The 20070-nt window shown below is 31.9% G+C and overlaps 1 long non-coding RNA gene across 1 annotated transcript in view; it reads left to right on the forward strand.

Moving 5' to 3' along the window:
* Positions 1–9837, forward strand: part of LOC115879949 — a 50547-nt gene extending 40710 nt beyond the window's left edge. The window contains exon 3 of the long non-coding RNA XR_004049782.1: positions 9745–9837. This is a non-coding gene — a long non-coding RNA (uncharacterized LOC115879949). The remainder of the gene's footprint in view (positions 1–9744) is intronic.
* Positions 9838–20070: the final 10233 nt, after the last annotated feature.

The following is a 20070-nucleotide window of genomic DNA, read 5'->3' on the forward strand; positions in this document are numbered from 1 at the left end:
TTTTAGAAGATGTTCATAAAGCATTTAATCACTAGTTGATTAAAAAAAAGTATATCATTAATATTGCAATTATATTTTATCCTCTCTTAATTTTTTAATTATGTAACGAGCACTTTGTTTACTCACTTGTTTCGTCGAACTGCTTGGATCCATTTTTGCTTTTGATCAAATCAGTGTGAGAAACTATGAAGCCATAAAATGTTGTTTCGGGAGAGTTGAATATCAGGGAAAGTTGAGTTATTGAATGTTATTGCACCCAAAAACACGTTAACATTTTTTCGGCGATTTTATTAACATTTTTTGAAATTGTCACTACACCACACGACGCGACGCCTGTTCCAATTCTTTTTCACTTATTTTTTACTACCCGAAACAGCGTTATATCACACAAACCTCGTACCTAAGTGTTTTATAGTCTCAATAACTGCACTAACAAAATACTAAAATACTTAAATATTATGGCAAAACCACGATTTCAATATTATTTTAATGTAATCAACATGACGGCGGCGGCCGCGGCGGCGTGAAATAGGTACTGATAATTTCTGATTTTTGCCATTGGAGCGCTGCGGTCGGAATTTGTTGAAATCAACTGAAATGCACCAATCCTATAGTACCTCCTGAATATTAAAATTTTATTAAAATTAAGTTAGGTTTGAAAATGACGTTGACAACATAAGTCATGATTTTTGATTGTTACCTGTTGTTACCTGAAAATGCAGTTTTTCTCAAATTACTCAAAATCGGCTTGTCCAAAATTGTTCAAATTTGCCAAACGTTAACCCTTAAAAAATCTATTTACAACTTCGCTATAAAATTAATAGAGGAGCCAATATTTGAACAGTTCAAAATTTGCATGGCATTTCCTCTTTCCAACGACGATGCACAACCCGGTTTGAATTAATCACAATAGCTTATGCAAACCTAATTTGCCTTCCAGATGACAGTGTCAAAATATTAAAATTAAAGAAGTTACAATACGAATATAGTATAATCCTATATCTTTAATTTCCTTCTTTATTTGTGTAAAAATACCTGACCAGTTTTATAAAAACGTTAAATGCCGAACGCTTATTTTCCTACTTTTTCGGACTAGTGAAATGGACTTTAAAAATACAAAAAAATATTACGCCAGGGCAGTTAGTAAAAATAGGGGAAGTTTTGGCAATCAAGCTGATTTTTTCACAGATGATAGTACTCATTAACAGTACTCTGTAAAAAAAAGTTACACCTCCTAGAGCACTTGCTTCCTCCGCCATGTTGAATTACAAATGGCGTCTGATCCTATTCTTTAAAAAAATCGTAGTCTTCTTATTTATTAACCGATTTTCGTCCAGTAAAAATCATTACCTTTGTTTTGGACTAAAGAGTGAAATAAAAATATAAAACTATTTTGACAGATTGTTTTTCTGTCAAAAATAAAAAAAGGGAAATTAATAAAAGAAATCGACTTGCTTTTCTTCAATTTTTTTTGAACCGTACTCCGTAGCAAAAAGGGTTAAAGAATATGCGCTCTTTTGTTCTGATTTTGAAACAGTCCTTGAGTTTATGATAGGTTGAGTAGTGCGGGAGATATAGTGTATAGTGTATCCTTACAGCGTTTTCAGATGGAGCGGAGCGTCCGCGAGGGAGCGTCCGCAATTTCGAGGGTACCATGAGTTTATATGAACAATTTCACATGGGCGCGTATGCTCCGTCCGACGGAGTTCGTTCGACGGCTATCTTGAAAAAACACGACGGACGGTCCGTCACGGACATGTGAAAGCGCTGTTAAGGATACAAACAAAAATAAAACTTATGCAAGATGTAAAAATACTTTACTTTTTGCTCGATTGACATAAAATAAAAACAGTTGCCTTTGATTTTAGATTAAACATATGAATTAAAAAAAAACATTAAAAATAAATTAAAAAGAACAGAAAAAATTGTTATTCTCTATAATAGATAATAATAAACACTGAAATTCTTTTTATTCCAACAGAAAAGTATAAATTCAACTTTTAATAGCTTTTAACTACAAATACATAATAATAACTTTTTCACATTTGTATTTACACGTCACCATCATCTATTTCCACTTCTTCATAATCAACTCTGGGTGCATTTAGATAGGCTTGATTGCATTTTTTACACAAAATTCTGCATTTCCGATTATAAGAAGCACAAACAGAGTTTGCTGTGCAAAGACCTATGCATTTGCAAAAAAAAGTTGCATTAGGTGTTCGGGCCCTGGAAGTTTGGTGTAAGTCACTGGGAAAAGCTCATTGCCACGTGCAAACCACCCCCACTCAAGTGGATCTAACTCGTTTTCTCTCCAGCTTTGTACTTGTAAATATACTCTAAAAACGTGTTGATTATTGGAGTCTTCTGTGGGAGGAAGATTTGCCAAATCAAAATTAGATCCCAAACCTTGTGTTCTCAAAGTTCAATTTTGGTCTCAATTTTTTTTGGAAATTTTCGTTTTTTGCCCTTTTTTTAAATATCTCCCATATCCTTCATTTGTCTGTCATTAGTGATACATTGTTGGATAGAGCATAGGTGGTGCTCATTAACGAGAATTATTTTACTTCTTAATATTGTACAGTAGTGTGAGTGTTGTAGAAATCGATCCAAAGTCAAAAATTTGCAAAATCTAAAAATCCTAAATATTTCGAAGATGATAAATTCTAAAATGATGGTTGACCCCTGTGTGGATAGAGCTTGGAGTGCCCTACAATTGCCCCATTTAAACTGTGTTTCTAAAACGAATAGTTTTTGAGATATTTCGAATAAAAATTTTCAATTGTCGATTTCCTGAGCATACCCCTGTGAAAAAAATCGATTTTTGAATTTTGAAGTGCGTTAAAATATCAATATCAATAGCATTTTTATCTTTTTTTGCCTTATCATATATTTTAAAAAAATCGCGAAAATTAAAAAATCGGTTTATATTTTTTTGTCGTCCTGTATACGACTTTTTGACAAACTTTGTTATAAAAATAGCTTCTCTTCCTCCTTAATATGGCGTTTGTTTAATAATAAATCGGTTAAAAAATAAGAAAGTTACAGTATTTAAAAAAATATTGTGTCGGCCGTCTTTAATTCAACATGCGGAGGAAAAAGCAAGCCTCCTAGAAGATGTAACTTTTTTTTACAGAGTACTATTGATGGGTACTATCATCTGTGAAAAAATTAGTTTGATTGCAAAAACTTCTCCTAAAGGCCATTATTTCATCTAACTGCCTTGGCCTATATTGTAAAACAAATTCCATGCTTCTCATACGATTTATCTCGCCCCAGTAACAGATGCATATAACTACTGTGAGCGCTCAAAGCCGGGCCTTGGTTCGTTCCCTTTCATTTCCCAAATCGCGAGCGATAATATCGCAGCGGAATATGCTAATGCCGGATGCCGAACGGCTCTCGCCCAATTTCTTTTTATCTCCCATCGGTGGAGTACGAGCGCGACTCGCGAAACATGGCAGCCCGGCGACCGGTCCCCCCGACAAATTGCAGATTGATTCGGAAATGAGAAACAGGCCGGCCAGATATTAGCGGTAATTCGGTTTCGGGCACCGCCCGTGTGTACGTGGTATTTTAGCGAAAATCACAAACCCCTCACTCAACCATGTTCGTGTAACGAATTTCGGTGAGTTTCCGATAGGTTTTTTGCTTCTTTACAAGGTTTATATTACATTCTAGAGATGAGCAACCGAGGGGCAAACAAAAATGCGCTGCCAAAAATGGTGTACAATCAATACCAATTTTGGGAAAAAAGTACCAAAAATACCAAATTATTTCCAAAAAAATACCAAATTAGGACCAAAAATACCAAATTAGTATTGTTCTTTTTAGTATCTAAAGAATTTAAGATATTTGGAGCTTTAGGGCCTATTCATGTCAAACTACGATAATTAGGTCAGAAAAACATATAAGCATAATTCGAGTTCCAAAAAAGTACGGCTCTAGAACGGTTTAAAACAATCGCACTGTCTGATTACGACAATCATTCATGTCAAAAGTTGCAAAAATAATATTGTGCCAGTGTTTTGAAACGTTCTAGAACCGTACTTTTTGAGAACTCGAATAAAGCTACTGTCATGACACGTTTAAAAAGTCATTTTAACGGTTCCATTAACATCGATACTTCAAAAATTTATAAAACTTTAAAAAAAGGTGATAAATACGTTAAGATTAAAATGCATTATTTATACCTAGATCTTGATTTTTTCTAATTAGAGGTAAAGTTTTTCTAAATTAAAAGAAACCTTCTTTTACGAATCCATATTTAGACACAAAGAGAATAAATTCTTCATAGCCAACGGGTTCCCATTTACTTTTTAATTAAAATTTGAAAATCGACAATTATTCTTAATTACATTTTTTGCGTTTCCCGCTGTTTTGCTTTATTTCAGAACTTAAGTAAGAGGCCGAGAATTCCGTTAATTAATTTTCAAGAGCAGATAATTAGATTTTTTTTATTTTCCTACCTGTAAATACATCTCAGTTTTAGTGGGAATTAAAAATATATTACGTCTATCCAGAGCTGCAAGCTGACAGAAAACTTAAGTCTTCTTTGAATCATTTTAATAACTTAAGTCATTTGATTTTAAGTCATTTTTCGAAAGCTGACTTAAGACTCAAAATTTATGTATTTTTCAAAATGACTTGTGATTTAAATCTTTATTTTTATTCCGAAATAGAAAAATATTTAAGTCTTTTTAGAAAAGACTTAAGCCATTGAAAAGATTTAAGTCTTTTTAAAAAAGGCTTAAATGAAAGCTTGAGAATGGAAACTGGAATATATGGAAATTAGTCAATTTTTTACCAGATGATTTAGTAGAACTTAAACAATTTTCAAGGCTGTAAGTATTTTCTGTTGATTTTCACCACTTTTGAACAAGCTTATATCTTCTTCTTCTTTTTCTTCTTGCAATATGGTTATCCCTGCGATCCACAGCCTCGATCTTTCTTCCTTGATACAACAAAGGCTTCCTTGATACAGGCTGAGCTTATTCAGGTAGCACTTGATAGCCCTATGTATTATCAAGAGACCTGATCTGCACTTTATTCCTGCTAAACATTAGCAGTTCCTTTGTGGCTTTAGAATTAGGTCCTTGGATAAAGACCTGTGCCTCTGACTGTTACTCCAGCGGACAGTGTTACACCATACACGATTCAATTTCAATTATTAGTAAAAGTTATGAATAAATCAAAACATTTTGAATAAGTACTTCTTATTTTTATCATTAAGTATATTCTGGCATTCTAAAAAGCCTCATAGTCCAAAATAACATTTTGAATAAGTACTAATTATTTTTATCATTAAGTATATTCTGGCATTTTAAAAAGTCTCAGTCCAAAATAAGAAAAAACTAGATGTGAAAAATACTCTCTTACTTATAAATTATACGCTTATTAAAACTTCTCGTGGTAAATGCAGGCACACCACCATGCACAAGCTCGTTAAGACCTTTTGAAAAATTCAAAACACGCTTAAGAGCAGATAAGTTATATACCACCATAATATCGCCATGCCGCATCCCATATATCAATTAAAATTGAAAGGTTTTTGAACAAACTGATGAAGCGTTTTATAATTAATTGAAATTCTTCCTATCGCATAATTTTGAACATTATTACAAGTACATAGTTTATAAATGATATTTTATATCTGTATCAGTATAGTCAGAACAATTTGAGTTTGTAACATACGTTTAAATCCAATAATTTATAATCTTACTATTAATTATGCAGTGCAGTATAAAATTACTAAAGTCGAATTTTTGCTGTAAGAACATTATGAATTCGAAAAAAGAAATTATTTCATTTACTGTGAAATATAAGAACAACTCCAATTTTTAATAGTTGTACCGGTTTCTGTGATAGCTTTTTTATTTAAGTATCAATCTCAACTTGGAGAAGATACATTATTATTTCACTGATGGAGAAGTTGATGCTTGCAAGGTAATTATTTCTCTTAAGATGCTAATATGTATAATCAGATAAAGTATAATCAAGCAGAGTTAATTAATTTTTGAAAATTAGGTATCGTATTTTAAGATTTAAAAAAAATGAATTACGAAGGTTCATAAAAATATTCATCTACAGGAATGATAACATACAATAATTATTCCATTGCAGGTATATTTATTATTTCAGCGATGATCAATTTTTTAAGAATAATTGTCGATTCAGCATTCAGCACCATCAAGCATTTTAAATTTTTAATATGGTTAAAAAAATACAAAGAAACCTATTTACAAAGTTCATAATAATGCATTTATAAATAACACTCGTTTGTGCTATTCATATATTTAATAATGAATAGCAAAATGTTATGTGTTCAAGATACTCTCAAGTATCCAACAACTTCAACTATTTCAAATAATAAAGGCATTTTGAAAAAGCAATTAAGAGATAAAAAACGCTGATAAGACTAACAAAATATTGATCTAATAACAATTTGACGTTTATACTATTACGTCAAAAGCAACTTTTTTCCAAAGCCTACCATGACTTCACTGAATCATCGTTTCTTGTTCATTGTTATTAATATCTTAATTATTAGATATTAATACCGCTGGTATTATGGTATTTCGTCGATTTCAAAATGAACTAACTGTTTTTATCTTATTTTTTTGTTAGAATGGGCATAATTAAGAGGGCTACTGATACCGTGTTGTAAAAATAAGGTAATTAAGGGATTGTTTTTTGGTATTTATTATAATTTTGCTAATATCTTCGGTTTGAAAGAAGATATCAAGATGCGGTTTTCGCTGACTTTTTAAGCTTTTACTACTCTTTACTATCAGCTAAAATTACATATACTATTGCATTTAATTTTTTTGAAAAAACGCGCAATGTTTGTTTAATTGTACAACGCCCCCTAGCGTCTACGTTTAAAAGCTTATTATTATTATCTATATGGTACAATATAGAGTAAGAAACTCCCTTTTAAACGAGCCCTCGCTTGTTGGATTCCGATCATCCAGTCCAGAGTTATTAATATTTAAATAAAAACAGGTCTAACCTGCCCCCACCCCTTTATTTTGGTAGATATTGTAGATTGTAGATTGGTAGATACGGTAGATTCAAAATTTACTGAAGATTATGGATCTATTACTTATAGTACACCTTATCTAGGCAAAATTGTGTAAAAACTCCATTTTCATATTTTTTGTTGCAGTTGCGCCCCCTAGCGGTCGTTCTACAAACTTGATAATAATTTCCAGAAATTTCTCATAGCTCCTTTAGTCATAAATATTTTTTTCCGTAAACCCTACGGCTAATACTTTCCGATATACAGCCGAGAACTATTCTTAGTGGGACACCCGGTACTATATCGTGATAATTATATCGCGATACATAAAAATCGTCCATATCCATATCCATATCATTATCAATAAAATGATTGATTAAAAAATGGAACAAATTCATAAAGTCAGAAATTGAAGGTAGAAAAAGATTCAGCTCAATTCAAAGCACTCAAGCTTTATTCAGAACCTCTAAATTAGTGGAATAACTGGTTTCAAAACGTCAAAATTAGTAGTAGTAAGTTTCAATTAGATGAAAAAGTTAACAAACGATTAACTTTTTCCACTAATTATACTTCAAATTTGGCGAGTAAATATCATTTTGACTTTTTATTATCATTCTTCAAGGGTTAGAAATATAAGTACATACCTCTATGGTTAGAAAAAAAAGTTGATTGTTTTATAACCTTATGGCTTATGGCTTATGGCTTTCTCTAATACAACAGACTTCTGCAAGCTGTTGCTAGGATATTCTATTCATTTTAATGATATTTTTTAGACATAGTAAATGATCGTAAACTCTTAAGTATAATTGAAACCACTAATTTATTCCACTAACTTTGGCGTTCTGAATGAAGCTTAACTCTCATATTATATTATATATATTATATATATTGTAATATAATAATATGTATTGTCAATGATATAATAAATAACTAATATATTATATGTAGTTTTTATATTTGTTTTGCATATGGAAATGACGATTAAACAATATAAAATAGCTTCATATTCCATCTGAGAATAAAGATATTTCATTTAAAGAATAATCATCAAAATTGGAACACATGGAGCAACAGATGGAAACACAACATAGACAGAAAAGCATATTGGACAAGACAACTTAAAGCACATATAAAAAACTGCATAAATCAGAGTCATGGAGAAGTTAGCTACTCTGAATCAATATTTATTAGGACAGGAATTATTTATACAAAAATGAAACTTACCGATTACCGTCCAAAATGCATCTACGGTGACCACGATAACGACACAGCAGAGCACACAATTTTAGAATGCAAAAGGTGGACCTATGAACCAAATAAATTAATGGAGGGTATACATACAGGGGAACTAACTTACTCCAACTTGGATCTAATGATGCTTAAGTCAAATGAGAACTGAAAAGCAGTCCGTGAATATATGGAGGTGCTGATATCTACGAAACAAAACGAAGCTAAAAAGTTTGGAGAGTAAAAATCATTTAATGTACTTACCATACTGCTCAAGTGCCCTAGTTTCACGGAAATGCTCCATGTTCAAAGCTTTTAATTGAAACTGCCGAAAGGTAGTTCCTCGGGAAGATACTCAAGGCGGTTTTGGAGGGTTTTTTTAATCGGTAAGGTACCACCCCGACAGTACCACTTCGGTCTCTGGTTTGAAGATCCCCCCCCCCCGCCCCACACAAAAAAAATCAAAATTTGTCAATATTCATGCTATAATTAATTGAATTCGACTTGAACATAATTTAATATAATGACAATGGTGGCTGATCTTTAGCGAAATTAGTTAAAGCCAGATATTAAGCATTACAAATTTACCTCTCTTAGTTGATATTTCCGTGACGTTACTTAACGTAGAGCCTATTATCTGCGAAGGTACTGTAATATCACAAATTATCTCCCAACGAGCAGTTTTATACCGCTTCCAATAGTGGTCGTGGACGCTTCCAATCTGGTACGCGGTGGAGAGCCTAGAAGCTACCGCTTTCCCGTCCACTTCGGGCTTTAAAATATAAAACCGGCGCTCGATTACGTTACACGAGAGCCGCAATGGCGTAATTGGTCCGATTAAAGCAATATGCAGCGATCTACTTTATCGGCGCACTGAAATCGGTCTCCTGGTAGCCGTTTTGCCGCCTCAACACGCCGACTTCAATAAAGCGATCACGTTTTCGTGGTTATGGCAATCTTAATACCCCTTTAGATATGTTACCGATTATTTCGGTTTTGTCGTTTCTGTGCTATTTTTCCTATTCAATGTACAGGGTACACCAAATCGCGTGCACCACTATTTATTATACGAATAGTATTATCTTTCTTCTCATGGAACTTCTATTTATGGCCAAACATTAGGGTGAGCCAAAAAACTAACCTATCGAATTTATGGGTTAAAATGAACCTAATAAGAATTTTGTAATACGTTAAAGTATTGTAAATAAAGCAATAAAAGGATCTAAGTACAATGTTTTCAATAAGTTGATATTTAAAACTTACCCTTAAATATAGATTAATTATTATTTTGATATTTGAATTCGAATTGTGATTCCAGTGATTTATTGGACTAGTGAGATAATTCTGCATCGTTATCGTGCTTTTATAGGGTTCTGGAACAGAGAACAATTCAAAAATGTATTTAAGCACTATACGCTACCTATCAGATATATTATATTAAATGAACGATATATTAAAACAAGCAGCTAAATATATTGTTGTTCTTTTTGTTGCAGATTACATCGTAATTGGGATTATGATTATAAATGGTTTGGTGTTATGGATGAAATTAAAAGTGTTGTCCTGTATACTTAGTAACTGATTTAGTTGGTAAGTAATAATTATTAAAACATTCAAACCGCAAAATATCTCAGTTTTGAAAAGTTAGTTTCGAGAAATGCGAAGATATTTTTAATGTTATTCATTTAAAGTTACTTTTTATAATATATTGGTTCAGTATATTTGATGTTTTCTTGAAAACTATTTTTTTTGGAATAGAAGATACATGTAAATTATTAAATAATGTTTATACCTTTGTGGCGGATTCATTTCTCCAAAAAAGTCTTTTGGATATTTCGCCACTCGCACTGTGAATATCTAGAAAATAAAATAGTTATTCTTTGTAAACATTGCTTCGTTAGTCCAACGAAGACCAATTTGTCAGTGGTATTTTACTAATAAAACAAATTTGCCTAACGGACAAAAAATGCTTAACGTTTCAGCAAGTAAATCCTCCCATCGTCGGAAGCAAAAAAACACAGAACAAAGAAAAGACTACTTAAAACATATCACTACGACTCTTTCTCACTCATTCTAAGTATATTTTTGTCCGTTAGGCAAATTTGTTTTATTTTCGTGACTGAAAAATTGGTCTCCCTTGGATTAACGCAGCGGTGTTTACAAAAAAACAACTATTTTCTTTGGTAGATTTTCTTTCAGTGCAAGTGCTGAAATACCCAGTAGACCTTTTTGGAAATATACATTATTTTTTACCACAATATAATACCACAAAATCTTTTTTTATCTTATTGGATTCTGTAAGTAATATAAATATTTTATCACACTGGCTACACTAGTAATGTTAGCACCTTTAGCGGATATTAGAGGATTATCATCTAAAACTAAAAATAAACTCTGTTCAAAGTTAGCAAAATATATTAGTCGAATATGACGTCAATGAATTTTGCACTCTTGCCGTGGGAACATGATAAATGTTTCACCTGTCACACTGTTAAGCACATCTAATTTGCAGTTATATAATTATAATACTGTTTTTGTAAACTATATTATAGTTAATTGGCCTTATGAGGTTTCAAGTGGATTAAACTAAATTTCCTTGGAAATTACGTTTTTGGAGTAAACGGTTATTTGTAGATTGTATGAAGTTAATCACAGCGACTTTATAAATCTATTGTGTCCCCCATTCTTGATGTATAATTCATACAGTCCCAGGGCTTTGACAATATCCAGTATCTGAGACTGTTTTACAGAGAGTTCACCATCTCCGATATTAGTCATACCAAATTTCATGTCATGAATGGTTGTTGTCCCGACGCATGCAGTGTGATGAGACGACAATATGTTCTAGTGTTTCTCCATTTTCCCCACAGAATCTGCGTTCGCCGTAGTTTCTTAGCTTTAGTCCACTTAAACCCCGTGACAATCCAAAGATTCTCCTTTACTTAAATCACTGAAAATGTATGATGATTGTACTCGGTCATAACTCGGTCATAAGTTCTAAACCGTTACTTAATAATAATAGTTGTTAATTATACTGGTATTGTCTGTCAACTTAATGAAACAAATATTAAATATAAAGAACCAATTGAATTGAAGTAGAATTTAGTTTTGAATAATTACTAAGTGGTGTATATTATTAGTAAGTGTGATGTAATTAGTAATAATTGTAAGTGGCTGTATTTCTTGAGCAATGAGATTTAACTCCATTCAGTCTTACTTGGTATCAAGATTTTGCAGGAGACTTGTGTGATGTTTCTCTGTATGTTCGTTAATGTCAAGTATTTTATAGCATAAATTGAGTGCTTTGTATTCATTTTTATTTAAGTAGCTTTTACTTCTCAAACTTTAAGTCGCAATTTTAGTTTATAAATATAATAACCTACCGAAGCAAGATTTATTAGCTTTGACACTAAGGATTTTCATATTCCAATATGTAGTTGACGGACAACAGAGCATGCTTTCTAATCATTAACCATTGTGTTGAAATACACTCTTTTTGTTGAACACAAATCTAGTTACGAAAATAAAACAAAACATTTACCTCACTTAAATTATAGGCTACGGTATCTTAATATTTTATCGCGCTATATTTCCGCTACTTAAAAACTTATTAATCGCCAGATTTTTTTCAGATAAAGAAACGTAAAGTATTGTTTTATGGCGCTCGAGCAGTTAGAAAGTTTGAAAACCTTGACAGACACACCAACCAATAAATTATAGAATATGTCCCAAGAATAATATAGAACGAATATTGCTTAGGCCAGTTCATTTGAATCATTAAAGGTCGACGGCTCTAATTTGTATAATTAAGCGTGGAACAAAATTACTTTCGAATTTTCTATGGGATTAGGATGCGGGTGCAATTACCTTAGTTGTTATAATTGCTTTTGTACGCCACAGCCGCCGTAATTAATTTTTTGATCTCTATTCTCTATATAAGGCTAGCTTTTACTGAATATAGAACAAATAATATGTATTGCCTGTTTTTGTTTATATAACACTATCCGGAGTCGTAACACAAATAAACTATTGATTTGTATTTTGTCATTAAATGTATTTAGCATTGACATTTTCTATTTTACTGAAAAAAATATATAAAGAAAAAACTACAATAGTCTTAGATTTTTGTAAACATATGACATACAATTGTTGTATTATTGTATTAGTTAAGATAGTCTTCAACTCGGTTTACAATCATAGTGCCTAGTAAAACCAAATTGTGTCAAAAAATATACTCCAAGTCAGTAGTGCTACAATTTTTAATAATGATGTTCATTTAAATTTCAACGAGTATTCTCGGAGACAATTTGTGAGAATTACCACCACACTTGTTCGCTATTTTCATATAAAATCAAGCATATTTAATTATTTTGGAATGTTTAAATATCCTACTTAGACGCAACTCTTCTCCCTATCTTTTGAAGAGTACTGTGATTTCCTCTAAAAGTGAATTGTATATTGTTAGAATTTTATTTTATATTATTTGTTAGTATATTTTAAACATTGCAATTAATATAAAAAGTAAGATAACGTAAGTAATATAAAATAACGTTAAAGTAATATAATATGTACCTTGGAAGTAATTATATATCGAAAAAATATGGCGAAACTCGTTGAATTTGACACTTTATGTCAGTTTAATAATATATGTTCGTACTCTATGCTTAGATGCTTTTATGCCAATGCTTAAATGATTTTTTTTATATTGTCAATAACATCGCAATAATTAATATTTTTGTCACGTTTGAAAAACATTTTACGCGAGTTTGGTATAACTAACTACCTGTATTTATCCAAGGAAAATTTCTTGAATAAATATCTTTCGAAATTAAGAAAAAAATGTCACAGATTAGTGATGATTCTGTTAATAAGAGTGTGGTCACAAAAGCTGTAATAAAAAATTGCAATGTTCTTGTTAAATCTGCGAAAATTAGTTTAATGCATATAGGTACTGCTGCAAGAGAAGTGGTATAATGTGCAACTCAAGATGATATGACAGTAATGTTTGTGTGTCTGTGGCAGTTAGCCCGTGTGTTTTAATTAATGTATTTTTGCGATATGAACGATAATATCGTTTTGTATAATCTGTAAACTAAATACCTGTTGCTATCGGCATAAAATGAGGGACTAATAACTCCCTATTGATTAATTCATTAGAAGGAGGGTTCAAACAGGCCGTAATAAAACTCTAACCCCTCCAGATCATTATCGTGCGGTCGCTAATTGAATATTTCGTTCTTCTAATTTAGAACCGACTAAATCCGACCTGAAACCGACGGAACGAACGAATTAAGAAACCCGTCATTAATCGGAGCGAATCTAATAAAATAATGAAGTTTGGTTACGCTTCATTTGTTGGCGGCTTGTGCCGAATTGTACTTTTGATTGCTACTACCATCGGCTTCGGGCAGTTCCTCGTTACCAGCCAAGAAATTAATTTAGTTTCTCATTTGACGAACACGCACCTTTGACAAACCTTCAACGACAAAAAATAGGTTGGGCCTAGGTGATTTGCATATTTTAGAGGGGTTGAAAGTTCAGGCCAGAGATGTTTCTGTATATATAGACTACTTATTCGAATTCAATTTTTGATGACGATCGCTGGAATTTTCCCATGCTATTTGCATGTGAAATTATAACTTAAGTCTATATTTTTTATTTTAATCGTGATGATATGTGAGTTAAGCCGCCAGAATGACATAAATCAAAATAATTACCATCAAGATAGGCAGAATTCAATTTAGGGACCTATTTCTTAATTGTTAATATAAATTTTGGGTGGTTAAAATTCCTTATTATATTATTAGTATTTAATGCAGTGTTATTGACTCATATTTCTGAGAATATAATACCTCAAACTATAATCTACAATGCTCAAATAAGTTAAAATAATTTAATGTATATTTGAAAGAGTTGTAAATGATGTGGTTGAACGTATTGACATCAAAACAGCATAGATTGTAGATGTATGGGAGGGGGAACTTAATCACTGCAACCTATTGGGTCCTTCTTTCTTGAGTTATTATTCATCATACAGACTCAGGGCTTTGACAAAAGCCAGTAGCTAAGACGGTTTTACAGAGTTTAGTTCTCCATCTGCGATATCAGTCATATCATAGTTTGTGGCACGAATGGTTGTTGTCTCGACGAACTGAGTGATGATCTGTTCTGGTGTTCCCATTTCTCCCACAGAATCTGCATTCGCCGTTGTTTCTTATCTTCATTTACTAAGGTGTTCATTAATGAGAGAATTTCCTGCTAAAAAACCGCGACAATCCGAAGATTGTTCTTATTTAAATCAAAGAAAATCTTTAATTTTTCTCGGTCGTAAGTTCTGAGAAATCTTCCAGTGTCTTAGACCGTTGGAGGATTCCCATTCCCAATGGAGTATTCCAGGTTCTTGAGTTCCGCTTTAAGTTTGTTTCCATTTGGGAATCAGTACGGTTTGGCAGTCTAGTTAGTGGGGTGTTTGCCCCTGTTCTAGCTAGATAGTTTGCTTTTTCACCACCTTCTATTCCTTGGTGGGCTCGTATCCAGTCTGGGAGGATTTTACTTTCCTTGACTAATTTGTTCAGCTTTTCTGGGCATTCTTTAAATCCTAAATTTTCTTTTCTTTGACAACATTTTCAAATATGTCTTGGACTTTCTCAGCACTTATGACAGAGAAAAATCGAAGATTTTCCTTACTTTAAGAAAGAACAATCTTCGGATTGTCACGGGTTTTTTAACAGGACACTCTCTCCTCAATGAACACCTCAGTAGATTGAAGCTAAGAAACAACGGTGAGTGCAGATTCTGTGTGTAAATGAGGAAACACCAGAACACCTTCACCCCATCAATGAGTACGCCGAGACGACAACCATTTGTGCCATAAACTTTGGCACGACTGGTATCTGATATGGAGAACTAGCGTCTGTAAAATCGTCTTAGATACTAGCTTTTGTCAAAGTGCCAAAACTCTAAGGTGAGTTATAACTCAAGAAAGGAGGGAGGACACAATAGATCTTTAAGGTCGCGATGATTAATTTGCCCTACCAATACACAATCACTTGAACTTTATTTTTTCCAGATGAACATTTTCTTAGCTGTGATAATTTTCGAGTATTTTAATACAAAATAATTTACTTGATTCGTTGACACTTTAATGAATTTATCTTAGTTTAGTTTCATTTTTATATCAATTAGAACCAATGAAACTATGAAATGAAAACAAACTCCTCAATGTACATTCATTATTCATTTTATATAAGTATTTTAAGATATAATTATATTCATTTTAAAAATCTTCAAAACGCTATATGCAGAATTCCATTTTATTCATTGTATTCTAAAATATATCCAAAAGACTATGGAAATATGAATTTATCAAATTAAGAATCTTGAAATTCGTTTCAAAATACAAAAGAATAGTTACATTACTATAAAAATGGATAAAACTATATTTATTGGGACAATTTTTAATTATTAGGCCAAGGAAAATTTAAATTGAAAGAAAAAGAATGAGGACGCACTAAAAGGTGAATCATACGTACCTAAAATAATTGAAACAATTAACAATTGGAATTATTCGACTATTGCACGTTTTATTTTATGAATTCCCCGTTGAATCAGTTACCAGATAGGCTGTCTACGTACGCAATGGTACGATTACAGCCGAGTAGAATGCACACTGTGGGACGAATACATCCGATGTAAAAAACTACTGTCAGTAGTCGACCAACTGTTGAAAGATTTACGTCGTCGTTGTATCTCTGCCGTCGTTTAAAAATGCATTTTACTGAACAGACTTCGTGTGTGTGCGTTCTGTATAGAGGTGCAGCCGTTCGGAGGACACATGTGTGTGTTGCTTGGAAACCCGAGGTTAGATTTCATTTATTATTCGTTTAGTATATTTTTAGTTAGTAAGTTTTAATTAGCGTCTGATTTTATTAATTTCAGTTTTATTTTGTTGATTGCATTTTTTTCTATTTTAATAGTACCTACTACTGTATTTCTTTTAACTTCAGTATTTCGTTTGGAAACAGGGATTTAAATTGTTTTTATCATTAGTTTAATTTAATATCTGTTTTTATTAATGTGAATTTTTATCTTTCATTTATAATTCAATTTTATTGACTGCTATTTTTATCTTTCATTTATATTTGTATTTGTTAACTTTAATTTTAATTTTAGTAAGATTATTTTACACGAAGCTTTTAGACGAACTTTTTAAGTATATAGTGTTTCATAGTGCATATTCAAATTATAATAAATTTGTATTGTTGAGTGTGGAGTGAAGATGCTTGAAAAAGTTTGTTACGTGTCTCTGTTAGGTATGCAACCACAATGCAACTGTAACTCAAATTTCAAATATTTATGATTCATTAAATTGACTTCAATTCTTTTTAAGATTTTTTCTCTAAATTATTCACACATTTCATGTGAAGCTTGTGTAAACGGTAGAAGAACAGTGTAATTTACTTAAATTTACCCCAATGTTTATTTTTGTAGGTATTTTTTTAATGTATGATGCATCATACATTACAAAATTGTGACACCTTTAGGAGATAAATATTCTAAAAAGTGTGTAACTGCAAGTCAGTTTTCGAAGCTTATTTTCAATTAATTAGTTAGACTTAAGCCTCATTCAGAACCTCGAAATTAGTGGAATAAATTAGTGGTTTCAATTAAACAATGCTTTAATTTATTTTATTTTTATTTTTTATTTTATAAAAATTTATGATCATTTAAATTATATACAAAAATACAATTAAAATTAATAGAATATCCTAGCAATGGCTTGAGAGTCAGTTGGGTCTATAGAGAGAGTCTAACAATTAGCCTATAAAACAATAAACTTTTGATTTCTAACCACAATTTCTCTTGACGAGGATGATAATCAAAGGCCAAAATAACATTTCTCGCAAATTAGTGGAAAAAGTTAAAAGTTTGTTAACATTTTGGACTAATTGAAAATTACTACCACTGAATGCTTACATTGAATTTAGAGGAACAAACTTCTATGCTAATTGAAACCACTAATTTATTCCACTAATTTCACTGTTTTGAATGAAGCTTTAATTAGGATAATCACGTTTATTTTTAGCTCTTTTTTTTTGAAGGCAAATAATTGAGAAGTCTAAATATTGAGGATTGACTAGAATCTTAAACATAAAATTTTATTTATTTAATTTGTTGACTATTCTATATTCAATTTCGGCATGATTCATAGCCTCCATTTCATGTTAAAAATATTTTTGATCTTTGCTGTATCAATTTTCACCAAATTGGAATAAACTAAAGACATTTCCATAAAGAAGTTACCAGAAAAAAAATAATATGATCAATAGTCATTTCAAGTATCATTTGTAGATGCAGATTTGTTAACCACAGTTTTATAATTGTATTTTTCTTATCCAAATATTATTGTAATTCAGAATATAATTGTTTTGTTCTGCAGCATGTACTTCTTGGTCACATTCAAATGATTTCATACAGGAAACCACAATATCCCTTTTGTTTTAAATTAAATGCTAATTATTTAAAGCTATCGGAAACGAGTCAATTTGCATTAAGAAATACAACCTCTAATTAAATTAGCAGTTACAGTCAGTCAACAGATTAAGGCGACAAAAGAAACCATTGCTAATTTCTCCAGTTCCAGGAATAGAAAATTTCAAGCTTGAAATTAAAGCTTATAATATATTCCTAGAAAACTCTTAATATAAATCCCATAAAATATAATTTTTTCAATGTTAATACATAATATATTTTGTTGAAATTAATTTCTTTTTTTGTCTTAGGTGTATTTTGTTATAAGATTTAATCGTTGAATTTGCATTGATACACCCCTGTTATAGATCAGCGATAGTTCCTTAATACTTGAAGCCACCATTCTTTGGTTTGTTTTGTAACTGCGTGACAATGGGCACTTACCGTATCCTCCAGGCAGAAATCTACGCTATCGAAAGATGCGTACAACATATCTTAGATAAGATTTATCGGGAACAAGAAATAAGTCATCTTATCCGATAGCCAATCTTCGAACACCGTCAATTGGAAGTTGGTCAAAGAATATCTAGAGAAGTTGAACAAATTAAGCAAAAAAATATAGTCCTCCATCTGTATGCCAACCCACCAAGGGATAGAAGACGATGAAAAAGCAAATGTTCTAGTTAGAAAAGGAAATTCCACTAACTGACCAGCACCGCTCTCTCTCCCAAGTGGAAACCAGCTCCAAGCGGAATTCAGGAAGCTGGAAGACTCCATCTGTAACCTGAAATGGAAATTATTGGAAATTAATGGAAAACCATCTAAAAACAGTCGAAGAAGTTAAGGACACTGTCTCCTCAATGAACACTTCAGTAGATTGAAGCTAAGAAACAAAGGCGAATGCAGATTCTGTGGGGGAAAATGGCGAAACATCAGGATACCTCATCATTGAGTGCGCCGAGACGACAACCATTCGTGTCATAAACTTTGATACGGCTGATATCAGAGATGGGAAACTCTGTAAAACCGTCTAAGATACTGGCTTTTGTCAAAGCTTCGAGACTGTATGATGTGTTATAACTCAAGAAAGGGGAACACAATAGAATTGCAAGGTCGTGGTGTTTTAAACCTTCTCCCATACATTCTACAACTACGCATGACTGGTTGAATTAAGAAGATATATGAGAATCCTACTGAGAGTTTGGATCCATTAAACTGTGCTACTTGGAGAGAACTGCCAAATAGGTTTGAGTTAAAGGGGTTTTGGAGATCAAATTATCCAGAGAAAGTGCATATTATACCACTTTTGGATACCGCTACAAGCCTTATCGTATTAAAAACAAATACCAAGCGCTCTAACCTGACGAGACCAGATATAAGTGACATTCAGACTATTAAAGAACAAAGAGACCCAACCACCGTGTGATAATGATCGAGTGCATAAAAGGCGCTTGATAATTAATCACTGTAATATTCAGACGTTAGAGGAATATATTTTACAATGAAGAAAATTCTTCAGAACTTTGCAATGAAATTTCGGACTTCGCCAAGAGAAAGAGTTACAAAATTTTGCAACTGAAGATGTTTTGTTTCAGATATTAGTATTTTTTGTGACAGTTGTATTAGTGACAGTTGTTGTTTGTCATTTTAATTAAAAACTATATTTTTTTCAGAGTAGTTAGACAGACTTTAAATAATTTTTATGTGAACTATTTCAAAGTTTTATACTTGTCAAAGTTCAAAGCCCTTTTCATAATATATTATCAAATATCAGATAATAAAAAACTTTTTGATAATGGGATATATTTAAAATCTCATACAAAATCAGAACAGTCAACTAAAGTAATCAATGTTACAATTATAGCAGATTCGATTTAACGAAGCAGTAAATAGTTGTAAAAATTTGTTGAAGACCAGATTGATAAAGGTGAATTAAACAAAAATTTCGGTATTGATATTGAATTTAGTCTAAAAGATACTACTATTAAAATCCGTTTTTCTAGAAAAATATTGAAAATTGCACATTAAAAAACATGTTTCTGAAATACCGCAGTATATACCAATTATATATAAAAAAAACTAAGAGACCTGTTAAGTATTAATGCATACTGACGAGTAGCATAAACGTACCGACAGGACTGCCAACATTACAAACCTGAAGAACCAGAAAAACGTCCGCATCCGATTCGACTCTTTTAGATTGGCCGATAGTTGTGTTTATAATTAAAAGCAATCCTACTATCTCCATTCTATATATGCTAAATCGTATTCAGCACTCGTTTAGCATTCTCTTGTTAATTGCTTCGAGACGTAGTATTGATTATGCATTATGTTGATAACGTAACGTGACA

This window comes from Sitophilus oryzae, unplaced genomic scaffold, assembly GCF_002938485.1.
Source record: "Sitophilus oryzae breed Bouriz unplaced genomic scaffold, Soryzae_2.0 scaffold_1590_pilon_pilon, whole genome shotgun sequence".
Classification (NCBI taxonomy): domain Eukaryota; kingdom Metazoa; phylum Arthropoda; class Insecta; order Coleoptera; family Curculionidae; genus Sitophilus; species Sitophilus oryzae.